Source organism: Ranitomeya variabilis, chromosome 5, assembly GCF_051348905.1.
Source record: "Ranitomeya variabilis isolate aRanVar5 chromosome 5, aRanVar5.hap1, whole genome shotgun sequence".
Classification (NCBI taxonomy): domain Eukaryota; kingdom Metazoa; phylum Chordata; class Amphibia; order Anura; family Dendrobatidae; genus Ranitomeya; species Ranitomeya variabilis.
In genome coordinates this window covers 410,561,959-410,575,246 of record NC_135236.1, presented here as the reverse complement: position 1 = coordinate 410,575,246, position 13,288 = coordinate 410,561,959, and the positions used below count along the sequence as shown (strand labels likewise).

At 41.6% G+C, this 13,288-nt stretch overlaps 1 protein-coding gene across 4 annotated transcripts in view; it reads right to left on the bottom strand.

The window, feature by feature from the left end:
- Nucleotides 1–13,288, bottom strand: part of VEZT (vezatin, adherens junctions transmembrane protein) — an 84,249-nt gene that overhangs the window by 55,605 nt on the left and 15,356 nt on the right. The window lies entirely within an intron of this gene.

Sequence of the window (13,288 nt, the reverse complement as noted above, 5' to 3'; positions counted from 1 at the left end):
TCGCAGTGTTTTGACCTGAAGTCAGCCCTGCAGACAGTAAAAGTCACCTGGAGAGTGGCAGAGATGAGGGGCCTTTCTATTTTTGATACAAATGCTTCTCAGAAAATTAGAATATCATCAAAAAGTTAATTTCAGTTCTTCAACACAAAAAGTGAAACTCACATATTATATAGAATCATTACAGAGTGATCTATTTCCAGTGTTTATTTCTGTTAATGTTGATGATTACGGCTTACAGCCAATGGAAACCCAAACAGTCACTATCTCAGTAAATTAGAAAACTTTATAACACCAGCTTGAAAAATGATTTTAAAATCCGAAATATTGACCTACTGAAATGTATGTTCAGTAAATGTACTCAATACTTGGTCGGGGCTCCTTTTGCATCAATTACTGCATCAATGCGGCGTGGCATGGAGGCGATCAGCCTAGCTGCTTGCTTATTATCCTGTAGCCCATCTCAGTCTTAGGCCGGGGTCACACTTGTGAGAAACTCGCACGAGTCTTGCATCTCAATACCCGGCACTGCCACAGGCCACAAACTCCGGTCCCAAGTGCCGGCGGCAGTGCCGGGTATTGAGATGCGAGACTCGTGCGAGTTTCTCGCAAGTGTGACCCCGGCCTCATGCAGATCTACAATTTTGACCTTGGTGTCCTTAGACAGCTCTTTGGTCTTGGCCATGGTGGAGAGGTTTGAGTGTGATTGATTGTGTGGACAGGTGTCATTAAAACAGGTAATGAGTTCAAACAGGTGCAGTTAATACAGGTAATGAGTACAGAGTAGGAGGGATTCTTAAAGAAAAACTAACAGCTCTGTGAGAGCAGAATTCTTGCTGATTGGTAGGTGATCAAATACTTATTTCATGCAATAAAATACAATTTAAATTATGTAAGAATCATACAATGTGATTTTCTGGTTTTTATTTTTAGATTCTGTCTCTCACAGATGAAGTGTACCTGCAATAAAAATTACAGACCTCTCCATTTTTTTTAGGTGGGAAACCTTGCAAAATCGGCAGTGTATCAAATACTTATTTTCCCCAATGTATGTATCGCCAGCAATACATATAGTACAAAACCAGCTGTGACCATGTGAAGCTTACAGAAGCTTCCTATATTATATATACAGTATAGTGCTGTATGAAATCAGCTCTAGTGATTTGCTTGGAACCACTATTCCTTTATCCTCGTGGTACTAATGGAGTATAGCTGTGAGAGTTCCCTTTAACGGTAATTAAAATATAACTTTTATTTATAAAATATTAAAATTTCCTACAGATCAATACGACAGTGACACAAAAACAAAACCAAATAAAGTGCTTGTGCATACCAGTGCTCAATATAAAAATTGGTTTGGTCTCACCAATAGAGGTTTTCCCATAACAGGTTCACCATAGACAGGAGCAGGATATATGATCCACTATACTTGCTTGGGAGGGGATTTTCTATTATTCCCTGTCGTGCCCCTGCATTGCTCCCATCCTTACAAGGACAGTCCCCAAGTATGTGCTGCTATGGGATGCCCACCATGACTCCATGAATGTATTTTCCCTATGCGTTTCTTCTGGAGACACAATTCTCAGGATCAGCGGCGGTTTCAGTGGTCGGACTTCCACACAAACCGATTGCGGGTGTTTAACCCCCGTGATGCTGCTGTCAATAGTGACATCGGAGGGCATCACAAAGGGAGGAAGCTCCCATTAAAACAATGAGATGTGATTGCGTTATGCCGATGGTCTCCATGGTGACTTCGGGCAGAAAGATGGCGGCAGGGTCACCCAGGGACAGTGGCCTGTCAGCAAAAAATGTTTCAAAATTTTTCCCACATTAGCATTTATTTGTAAAAATATCGACAATCATATTGAACAAATGTTACCACTATTATGAAGTACAATGTGTCACGAGAAAACAATGTCAGAATCAGTGGGGTCTGTTGGAGAGTTCCGGAGTTATTACCTCATAAAGTGATAGTGGTCAGAATTGTAAAATTTGGCCTGGTCATGAAGGTGAAAACAGGCTGAGGGGTGAAAGGGTTAAAAGACACAAAAGTACTTCTAGGTAAGAAGATTTTCATTGTTAGAACTCACATCTGTTTCCGGGACTTTCCTTCAATGAGTTTCAAGTCAATTTTTGAGCAAGCAGACACAATGTTTGCTTTGTCTCCTATTTGCTCAGCAGCACAATCCCTGCCATTGAATCCGCCATAGTTTATGGCCTCTTCCGGTAACATAGAGATGTTGCAAGGAACCAACATGACACACAGGTAGGAAGTTATGGCACCTTTGGCCAGAGCAGAATATATGATGCATACCGTCAGACATTAATCACCAGACAGACATCACATTCCTTGGCACGGAACTCTCCTAGTAATGGAGGGAAATTTCCCAGAGCAAGTTTACACTCGCCATTGCTGTGCAGCAGAAGTTCATCCAGCAGTATCTAGACCTACACATCCTCTAGGAACTTTTTGTGCACTTCTGTCCTTTGCTTTTATTACTGCTCCTTAGAAAACCATAAAATGAGTGAACAGTCTCACTGTTTGTCCAAGTTCAGACCTTGCATGATTGCGAGCAGGATTTTTACAAATATTGCGGTCAGAATGCAGCATATCCTCATCCTGATGTGAAGATCACACAAATCTATAATATGGCCATGTGCATAGCCAAGACATAATAAAATGTATAAACATACATGCACCATAGTTATTAGTCATTTCAGAGACGTTTTGTGGCTTGCTTGACAAGGAATTAGCGACTTAAAGGGGCTGCCCACTACTAGGACTCTACTAGGGTTGCCCCTCTTGATCTAAGAGGCAGAAAAGAAATGGTTAAGCTCACCCGACTGCATGCACCTTGTATGGAGCAGACGCCCGGAATCATCCTAGTCAGACGTAGATGATCAAAGAAGAAAGGCAACAGGAGTAGATGCCAGCGTCAGGGGAAGAAAAAAGGGCTTTAATTGGTTTAAAATGTCGCTTTTAATAGTCCACATAAAAAGTAGGGTAAGGCTAGGTTCACATTGCGCTAGGTGAGTCCGTCTAACGGACACGTTTTTAAGTAGTGAAAACGCAATATAACGCACATACTAACGCGCCCATAGACTTGCATTGTCTGACGCCTCGTGACGCATGCCAAATTTGGCATGCGTTAGTCACATAACGTTTTTTTCTGACGGACCTTGGAACGCGGCTTGCAGCGTTTTCGGGTCCGGCCAAGCTAACGCAATACTAACGGAAGCGTTAATTCTGCCATTGATGTCTATGGCAAACGCAGCCAGACGCAAATCTTGATAAATTTCCAAAAAGAACCATACGTTTTAATAGCGTTTGAGGGAGGTCCATGTGGTCATGTGACAGGAAACAGGATTTCGGCCATTACTGTCCCCAGCGCACATCCTGAGGCTTGCTGCACACCAGAGAAAAAGTGTCTTGCAAAAGATCACAGGAAATGTAAGTACATTTGTATATATATATATATACTAGATGGTGGCCCGATAACGCATCGTGTATTCTAGAATATGCATGTCCACGTAGTATATTGCCCAGCCATGCAGTATGTAGTATATTGCCCAGCGACGTAGTATACATCACAGAGCCACGTAGTGTATTGCACAGTGAAGTAGTATACAGCACCCAGTGACGTACTATACAGAACCCAGTCACGTAGTATATTGCCCAGCCACGTAGTATATTGCCCAGCCATGTAGTATGTAGTATATTGCCCAGCGACGTAGTATATTGCCCAGTGACGTAGTATACATCACAGAGCCACGTAGTGTATTGCACAGTGAAGTAGTATACAGCACCCAGCGACGTACTATACAGAACCCAGTCACGTAGTATATTGCTCAGCGACGTTTGTCACAGTACCCTGTGTGAGCGGTGAGCTGAGGGGTGTATGCGGGCGCCGGGCAGTGAGTGCGGGGCGGCCCTTTTTTTTCTGACTGTGCGCGTCGCTGATTGGTCGCGGCAGCCATGACAGGCAGCTGCCGAGACCAATCAGCGAATTAATACCGTGACAGAAGGACAGAAAGACGGAAGTACCCCTAGACAATTATATAGTAGATATCTCTGTATACATCATGGGAGTCTGTATTGTACGACGGATGTGTGTGTACTAAAAATGTATTGCTTTGTTGCAGATGTCGGATAGTGAGGGAAGCAGCAGCAGCAGCAGCGTGTCTGCGTTTTTTTCTTCTCAGTTGGTACGCTTGCACTTTAAAAAACCACTAAAATTTGTGTGAAAATTCAGTGTATTAAGCTATATATATATGTATAATCATGTTTCTATTGCAAATAGGAGTCTTCGGAGCCCGAGGCTACTAGGCCCCCCCAAAAAAAACAGGCAAAACCAACAAAGGTACATAGCAGACATTTTTAAGTTTTGCAAACATAAATTTATTGATCAAAGAAATGTAATTTTTTTTTTCATTTACATACACAATAGGTTGTGGCACACGGAGGACACAAGAGGAAGAAGGTTCCTCGCCGTCTGTCGTCTCCACAACTGCCAGTGGTAAATATAAAACTAGAAATTTATCTACAATCTATTCACTTTCTATCTGCTATATCTATAAACTATCTATCCACTATCTCTCTCTCTCTCTAGCTTTCGCTGTATCTATCTCTGTATCTATCTATCTATCTCTGTATCTATCTATCTATCTCTGTATCTATCTATCTATCTCTGTATCTATCTATCTATCTCTGTATCTATCTATCTCTGTATCTATCTATCTCTGTATCTATCTATCTCTGTATCTATCTATTAGTCTACCAATAAACTGAATTTGAACCTTTCAACATAACGTTTTGTGTTTACATAGTCCAAGTCAGCGAGCCAAAAAAAAAAAAAAGATTGTGGTTGACGAAGAGCCGTTGACCATTCACAATGAAACACTGATCAACCTTGTGGAAGCCAACCCCTCAATATGGGACCAAAGCGACAGCTCCCACCATGACATAGTGAAGAACCGCAAGTTGTGGGATCAAATTATCTCTCACTTCGATCCCCGATACATGGAGAAGTCGTCAACCTCAAAGAAAAAAATTGGTAAATATTGGTGATGTTAAATTGTCTACTATCTATCTCTAAACTATCAACTACCTATACACTAAACTATTTCTCTATCATCTATAATTACTATCTATCAACTATCTATCTACTAGCTATATATCAACTATCTAAACTAACTATACACAATTTTTAAACTATCAATATAAGAACTGTCTACTAATATATATATATAATTTTTTAACCTTTTTTAAAAAATTACAGCGGATGCGGTCCATACTCGCTGGAAATCAATAAGGGACCGCTTTGTCTGTGACTACCGGAATAGTCAAAATGTACCAAGCGGAGCAGGTGCAAAACGGGTGACCCCGTATGTGCACTACGAGCAATTGCTCTTTCTTCAAAAAACATTGTCTCAGCGCTCGTAAGTACAAATTGGTCTGTGTGCGAGAAATTTTTTTTTAAAAATTACAGCAAAATATATATTTTTTTTTTTGGTTACAGCACGATCTGCAGTACCGCCGCGCCTAGACAGGCAGAAGAACTGGAGCCATCTCCACTGGAACCAAGTCAGCAGACGGGCACTGAAGACGTCTCTGTCATCAGCGAGCCACGATCTGGGGAGAGAAGCACTGTGGCTTCAGGTGTGAGTGCCCGGTTGCAATCAGTGCGTGGACGCAAGCGAGCTTCACAAAAAGATGAAGCTGATGCCATTATTGTCGATGGACTTCAGCGGGTTGAGGACATGTGTCGGAGTGAACTGAAAGACCTGAGGCGGGAAATTACCGACTTACAATCTCGCGAGTCTGTATATTCTGCAAATGAATGGAAGCTACTTTTTTTGCCCTATGTTCCCGTAGCACAAAATATCCCGGCACACAGAAAGCTTTGGTTTCGGCAAAGACTGAATGACCTTCTTGAGGAATTTGTGGGACCCCAGGAGCCAGCTCCATCGAGAACCAGAAGCATAGACATGCCGGCCTACAACCCTCAATATAGAGCCCGGTGTGAACCGAGCATTGAACATCAGAGACAAAGTAGCAGTCCATCATACACCTGGGCAGACAATACACCCGCGCAATACCAGAGTCTATAGTACAGCTCAGTGTCCCCAGCCAGGTGCAAACTGTGTTTCACGTTTTTTGGTTTATTGTTTTTTTACCACCCAATTTCGTGTGTGTTTTTTTACATCCCTATGGGATATCATATGTAACAAGTTCACAACTGTTCTTTCATAAAAATTCGGAAACTTAAGTAAACTGTTTAAAATCTGATTCTTGTATGACTGTGAACACAACATAACAGTAATGTAACATTTTACAAGACATATTTTACAAGACATATGGGAAATAAAAAAAACCCAAAAAACACATCAGGACACAGCTTCAGACTTGAAATAAATTTTACACGTGTCTGTCTTGCCATGGAACATGCCCCTCATGTATGAAGTACTGTGCAAATTGGTCACGAATCCTCATTATTTGAGCTGTAGACCGAACAGCAGTAGATTAAATGCTCATGAGGTTCGACTCACATTCATCGGGGTCAACCACCTGGGGTTCATGTCTGGCCACAAAATTATGCAGACAGATGCATGCCTTCACAACACGGTCCACATTTTCTGGTTGCAGTTGCATGCACGTTAGTAGAATTTGCCATTTTAATGTCAAAATCCCAAAGGCGCACTCCACATAACGTCTTGCCCGGCTCAAGCGATAATTAAAAATGCGCTTGGTGGAGTTCAGACTGCGGCTTGAGTACGGTTTGAGGAGATTTTGCCCAAGTTGGAACGCCTCATCACCAACTAAAACAAAGGGCAAACTTGGGTCTTCGGTCCCCGGTAGAGGTCGTGATGAGGGTAAGTTAAAATTGTTGCTATACAAACATCTCCCCATGTTGGAGTCTCTGAAGACTCTTGAATCGTTAGTACGGCCATACGCACCAATATCCACAGCCACAAACCGGTATCTTGCATCCGCAATAGCCATCAAGATTATCGAGAAGTATTTTTTATATTATAGTACAGGGACCCACTATGCGCTGGTTTCTGAATCCGTATGTGCTTGCCGTCCACGGCACCAATACAATTGGGGAAATTAGCCACATCCTCAAACTGTTGGGAAATCGCTAGCCACATTTCTGATGTTGGGGTTGGTAGCACAAGTGGTTGCAAGTTGTTCCAAATGGCATCACAAGTTTCCCGAACCAGTTGGCAAATTGTTGACTTCCCCAGTCTAAATTGGTAATGCAGTGACGCAAAACATTCTCCAGTAGCCAGATACCTGTCGGCATTGAAAAAGAAAAAAATAAATAAATGTTAGGATTTTAAAGGACAACTAAAAGGCTACATAAATAGAATATACAATTGCTAAATGAACATTAAGCCCCACGATGCCTAGATCTAGTCTTTGTCAATAGAATGAGAAAAATTTTTATAATTACCTCACAGTCACTACTAATCGTTCCTCCGCACAGATGCTTTCACGGAAAGTGCTGCGATGATGATGTATCTCATCCTTCACATGTGAAAGCAGAACATCAAAGGTCTCAATGGACATCCGTAGATAGCGTTGGAATTTTGAAGGGTGATCCCGAAGCTGAAGATACAGGGTGTGAAAGGCACCATATGTACTCCGCAAGAAATTAACTTCGTGGATCCAATATCTCCTTTGCGAACTACGCTTTCTCTGCCGAAGTCGCAACCGCATCAAGCGAAATCGAACCAGCTCAGACACAAACATGTTGCTAGCAGAAGTTCACTCAATGCTTTCAAAATGGAGAATAAGTCTGCACCCACACCCCGACGAGGACAAAAGGAGAAAAAAAACAAAACAAACTTTATTGACAGTGACAAAAGCAGACAAACGGATACATCGCGAACGGACATCAAAATGAGAAAAACGCTGTCAAAAGCGTTAACGCAAGCGTTAACGTGAAGCCGATTTTTCTACAAATTTGATCCTTTTCTGTACATGCGTTTAACGGATCCGTTTAACGCCATGTACTTGACGCAATGTGAACCTAGCCTAACTGAACACCATAAATAGAGATGAACAGCAGTACAGACCGACGCGTTTCAGCCAGAAGCCTTAATCATGGTACAAACTGAAATGAATGCAGAGTTCTAGCTAACCTCATTCCACTTCCATTGGGGGCGCAAAAAGCCCCTGAATTTTATCCCCTAAGAGTATGATCACATGAAATGGAATAGACTCCGCATTCATATAAACAACAATAAAAAAAAAAAAAAAAGGAAGGGAGGGGGAACCAGAATTATTACAGACAAAAAAGTTGCATATACAAAAAATTAAACATACAACATGATCTGAAATAAATTATATTACAAAACTAAGTCATGTCTCATATTCATACCAGGAGGGATACGGGTTTGAAGCTTAAATATCCAGAAAGATTCTCTATGCAATAATTTGCGTCTAGAGTGCCCTCCTCTGATAGGTCTGAAGACCTTTTCAATGGCCAACAACTTAAAAAAAAAATCAGTATTACCTTGATGTATATTGGAAAGATGTCTGGATGCGGCGGCCATATTTAAAACCGCAGGATTAATGGTGTCGGAGAGATGTCTCCTGATGCGCTTTTTCAGCGGTCCAGACGTGCAGCCCACGTATTGTGATTTGCACTCAGTGTATTATCATGTAAATAACTCCATGGGTGTCGCAATCAATAAAATTGTGTAATGGAAATTGTAAATTCATAGAAAAAGATTAACATGGCTTTCTATTATTATCAGCGTGAAAATATGCTTTACGGGGATTCCGCCCACCCTTGTAGACCCCTTGAGCCAGGCCCAATGCTGAGGTTTACTAGGATGGGAGAAATAACTTGGTGGTGAGGGAATATTACCTGGGGTAGGGGCCCAAATTGCTACAAATTTGATCTGTGATGTTTTAAAAATCTCCAACAGTTTATTATTCGCATTCAAAATCGGTAAATTTTTATTATTAATGTCAACAATATCGAGATACTGGGGACTAGATTGTGTGGAGGATGTGATGGAAGACTGGGTGTTATTGCTGTCATTTTTATTTCTCGGACGCTCTAGTAACAAATCATTTCTATTGATATTATTGACCGTTGTCTGCTCTTTTACGTATAGCTTTTTTGTAGCCTCTAAATCTAAGTTTATTCAGAGTTTTTTCTGCTTCTACCAAATAAGTTTGTGGAGGAGAGCAGTTTCATTTTATTATAGTAAATTCTCCAACTGGTACATTTTTAGGAACATGTGCCGGATGGCAAGAACTGGCTGCAAGAATGGAGTTGCTATCTGTAGGGTTTTTGTACGGTGAAATAAAGATCTTTTTATTTTTAATATTTCCATAAAGAGTGATATCCAAATAATTCACGTGTAGCAGAGTAAATCTCAGATTGTGAAAATTAGTATTAATGTACGAAATAAGTTGAGCCGCTTCTGAAATGGTACCATTCCAAATTATGATTATATCGTCAATATAACCTCCATAAAAAAATTTATTGTTATGAAAAATTTGACAGAGATACGAGACTATGATGCAAATGAGGTGTACACGTGGAAGCTGAACAGACCTAGGGGTGTCGACACTCGCTCTGCCCGGAGCTCTTGTGCGATGTCATGACATGTGACCCCGGCGCCCAATCAGCGCTGGCGTCACTGTCCCTGCCTTTGGACAAATTGAACATGAAGGAGAAGTCAGGGATCAGCTACAGCTCGGACTTCCTCTTCATGTCACAACCACCACACGGGAGACAAGGGGAGAGCGAGAGCCAACGGCACTGGCACAGGAGGGGAGTTTTTTATTTTATCGAAGCAAAACATTTAGCAAAAGAAGGGGTTGTCCTAGTAGTGGACAACCCCTTTAAGATGAGCCACATTGCCTGATATTATGAAGCAAAAAAAACTGGTAAACCAACCAAGAGAAAGAATAAAGTTACTGTATTACTGCCAGTGACAGCTTCCCTTTAAAAGTCCCAAGACTGGTACCCACTCCCCACTTACCTCAGCTTTCTGAACCATTATCACACTGGAAACGGCCAAAAATACCAACTTAGCCAAAGCTGGAAGCTGATCCAGCCAGAAGAAAAAAAAATTGCACAAAAAACTACAATCACATTTTTACCCTAAGAACTGGATAATTTGATGGCTTTTAGACCTTCAAACATTTTTCAAGTTTTTATCCCAGTATTACAAAATTAATGTTGTTCATGGCTATATATATTTAATATATAGGTGGTGTTACGGGTGTGTCGGGTGTGACAGATAGTCATCCTGGATCTGGCTGTAGAAGGTCTTTGCAGTTAGCTCAAGCACCTTCTTGGTTTTTGCATCCCTCTAGGACCCAACAGTTACCTCCACCTTCAGCTGCTAATTACACACCTGTGCTGTAGGTTTAAACACATTCAATTGCTGCAGCATGATGCGGGTATTAGCTCTTACTTGTCTCTGTCTAGTTGGAAGTACTAACAGTCGGTGAGCTGTCTCAGAGGACTCTTGGAGGATTGCTGGCGTGACAGCTCGGTTGTCTTCTCAAGCGTTCCCCTCATTTGTCTACCCTCTCTGTCTTTAGTTATAGTGGGACTGACTAGTTGCAACCCATCCCCTCCCTAACCAGGGACTATCAAGAAACAAGAAGCAAAGCGAAGGTCATAAATGGGGATCACCACACAATGGATTTAAACAAGATATGAACACAGCTTTTATTGGTAAATATTGACAAACATGAAGCATGCATTTAGAAAAAACACACAATTAAAAACAATTAAAAAAGGTAAAATACTTGTTCCTTATAAACACAGCCCATAATAAGGCTAACACCTGCGCCAGAGGAAAATCAGGCCAACCCCTATCAAAGGGTGCCTATATGGACACCACTATATATGCACTAAAGATGTAACAGGGCAAACCCATGGATAAATCCCTGAGGGCGGATAGAGTGAAAAACAGTCCTAACAAGACATAACATAATATGTATTCACACTATCCTTGTCAATCCAACCAGTAACAGAGCCCTTGATATCGGGATAACCCAAATGGGTGTGCACAGGAGTGATACTCCTGTTTCACATCCCCACATGGACTGAATGCGAGCAAAGCGCAGGGTGCCCTGTGTAAAGCCGTTCACATACTATACCATGAACCTGGCCGTGCATGGCCTGATAGCATAAGCTCAGGTGAAGATAACCAGGGACTATCACTAGGGTCAGGCAGGCAGGGATTAGGATCCTGCTCAGCGATAGGTACAGAACCTATATAGGGACGGTTAGGGCAGACAGGGCGATTTCACATCTGCCTAGGGGTCTCCACTTTCCTAGTGTTTGGGCTCCCCCCTTCCTCTCCCCATTGTGGTGCACTTACTTATCCTTCACCCAGCGTAACAGGTGATTACCAGGGTAACAAACATGTAGGGGTTAAAATTATAGTATATGTTTTATAAAATTGATTTTTATTTAATAAAGAAATAAAGGCAGTCTGTCAGCAGGTTTTTGCCATTTAATTTGAGACCAGTATGAGGTAGGGGCAGAGACCCTGATTCTGGCGATGTATCTCTCACTAGTCTGCTTAGTGTAGTTTCAATAAAATTAGCGTTTTATCAGCAGGAGATTATCATTAAAAGACTAGTTGTCTAGAGCCATGTTGTCCCCCTGCTTTGTATAACCCCATCCCAACAACGGATTGGCAGCTTTCTGTATACAGTTGGACTACCAGTCAGTGGTGGGGGCAGGTTATACAGAGCTCAGCATTCAGAGAACTGCAAGATCTGCAGCAGATAATACAGTGATCTCTCAAAATAACAGCAAGCACAGTTAGTGATACAGCCCTGAAATCAGGGTCTCTGCCCTTATATCAAGCTGCTCTAAGTTGTGGTATAAAAAACTTGATGATAGATGCCTTAGGGTATGTGTCCACGTTCAGGATTGCATCAGGATTTGGTCAGGATTTTACATCAGTATTTGTAAGCCAAAACCAGGAGTGGGTGAATAATGCAGAAGTGGTGCATATGCTTCTATTATACTTTTCCTCTGATTGTTCCACTCCTGGTTTTGGCTTACAAATACTGATGGAAAATCCTGACCAAATCCTGATGCAATCCTGAACGTGGAGACATACCCTTAAAGAGAATCTGTCACCCCAAAAATCATATATGAGCTAAGGCCACCGCCATCAGGGGCTTATCTACAGCATTCTGTAATGCTGTAGGTAAGTCCCCGATGTAACCTGAAAGGTAAGAAAAAAGGTAAGAAAGTACTGCAGTGCGCAGGTGCCGGGAAAAGTCAGAGAGGCCCAGCGCCTGCGCACTGCAGTACTTTGCTCTGCCCTCAACAGCGCAGACAAAGCACGCCTGCGCCGGAGCCAAGGAGGAAGATAAGAAGAGGACGTCATCGTATGAAGATGGGAGGCCCCGGACCGCGAAGCCCATCGGACCCGAAACTAACCGGGACCGCCCCTGGGTGAGTATAATATAACCTTTATTTCTCATCTTTCAAGATACATCGGGGGCTTATCTACAGCATTACATAATTCTGTAGATAAGCCCCTGATGCAGGTGGCCGAAGCTCATATGCGATTTTTGGGGTGACAGATTCCCTTTTAAAAAACCTTAAGTTTATTTTTTACAATACTTTATCTTTTTACTTTTTTTTATCTGCATACGGAACTTTTATTGAGCAAGTTGTAAAAGGTCTATATTATTCAGGAAAAAGTGAATCAGTATTTGGCAGCAGTTTTCAGAGTTCTGCACACATATAAAAAAAATTGGAGACTAATTGAAAAATAGAATGATATATGGTACATATTTATTAGCACATCAAGTCAAGACGAGCACCTATGGTCATAACTGCTATCATTATGGGTATCAATATGCAAGTACCGTATATACTCGAGTATAAGCCAACCCGAGTATAAGCCGAGACCCCTAATTTTGCCACAAAAAAACTGGGAAAACTTATTGACTCGAGTATAAGCCTAGGGTGGGAAATGCAGCAGCTACCGGTAAATTTCAAAAATAAAAATAGATACCAATAAAAGTAAAATTAATTGAGACATCAGTAGGTTAAGTATTTTTGAATATCCATATTGAATCAGGTGCCCCATATAATGCTCCATATAAAACACACCCCATATAATGCTCCATAAAGTTTATGATGGGCCCCATAAGATGCTTCATACAAAAATATGCCCCATATAATGCTGCACAAACGTCGATTATGGCCCCATAAGATGCTCCATGGAAACATTTGCCCCATATAATGCTGCACAAAGGTTGATTATGGCCCCATACGAT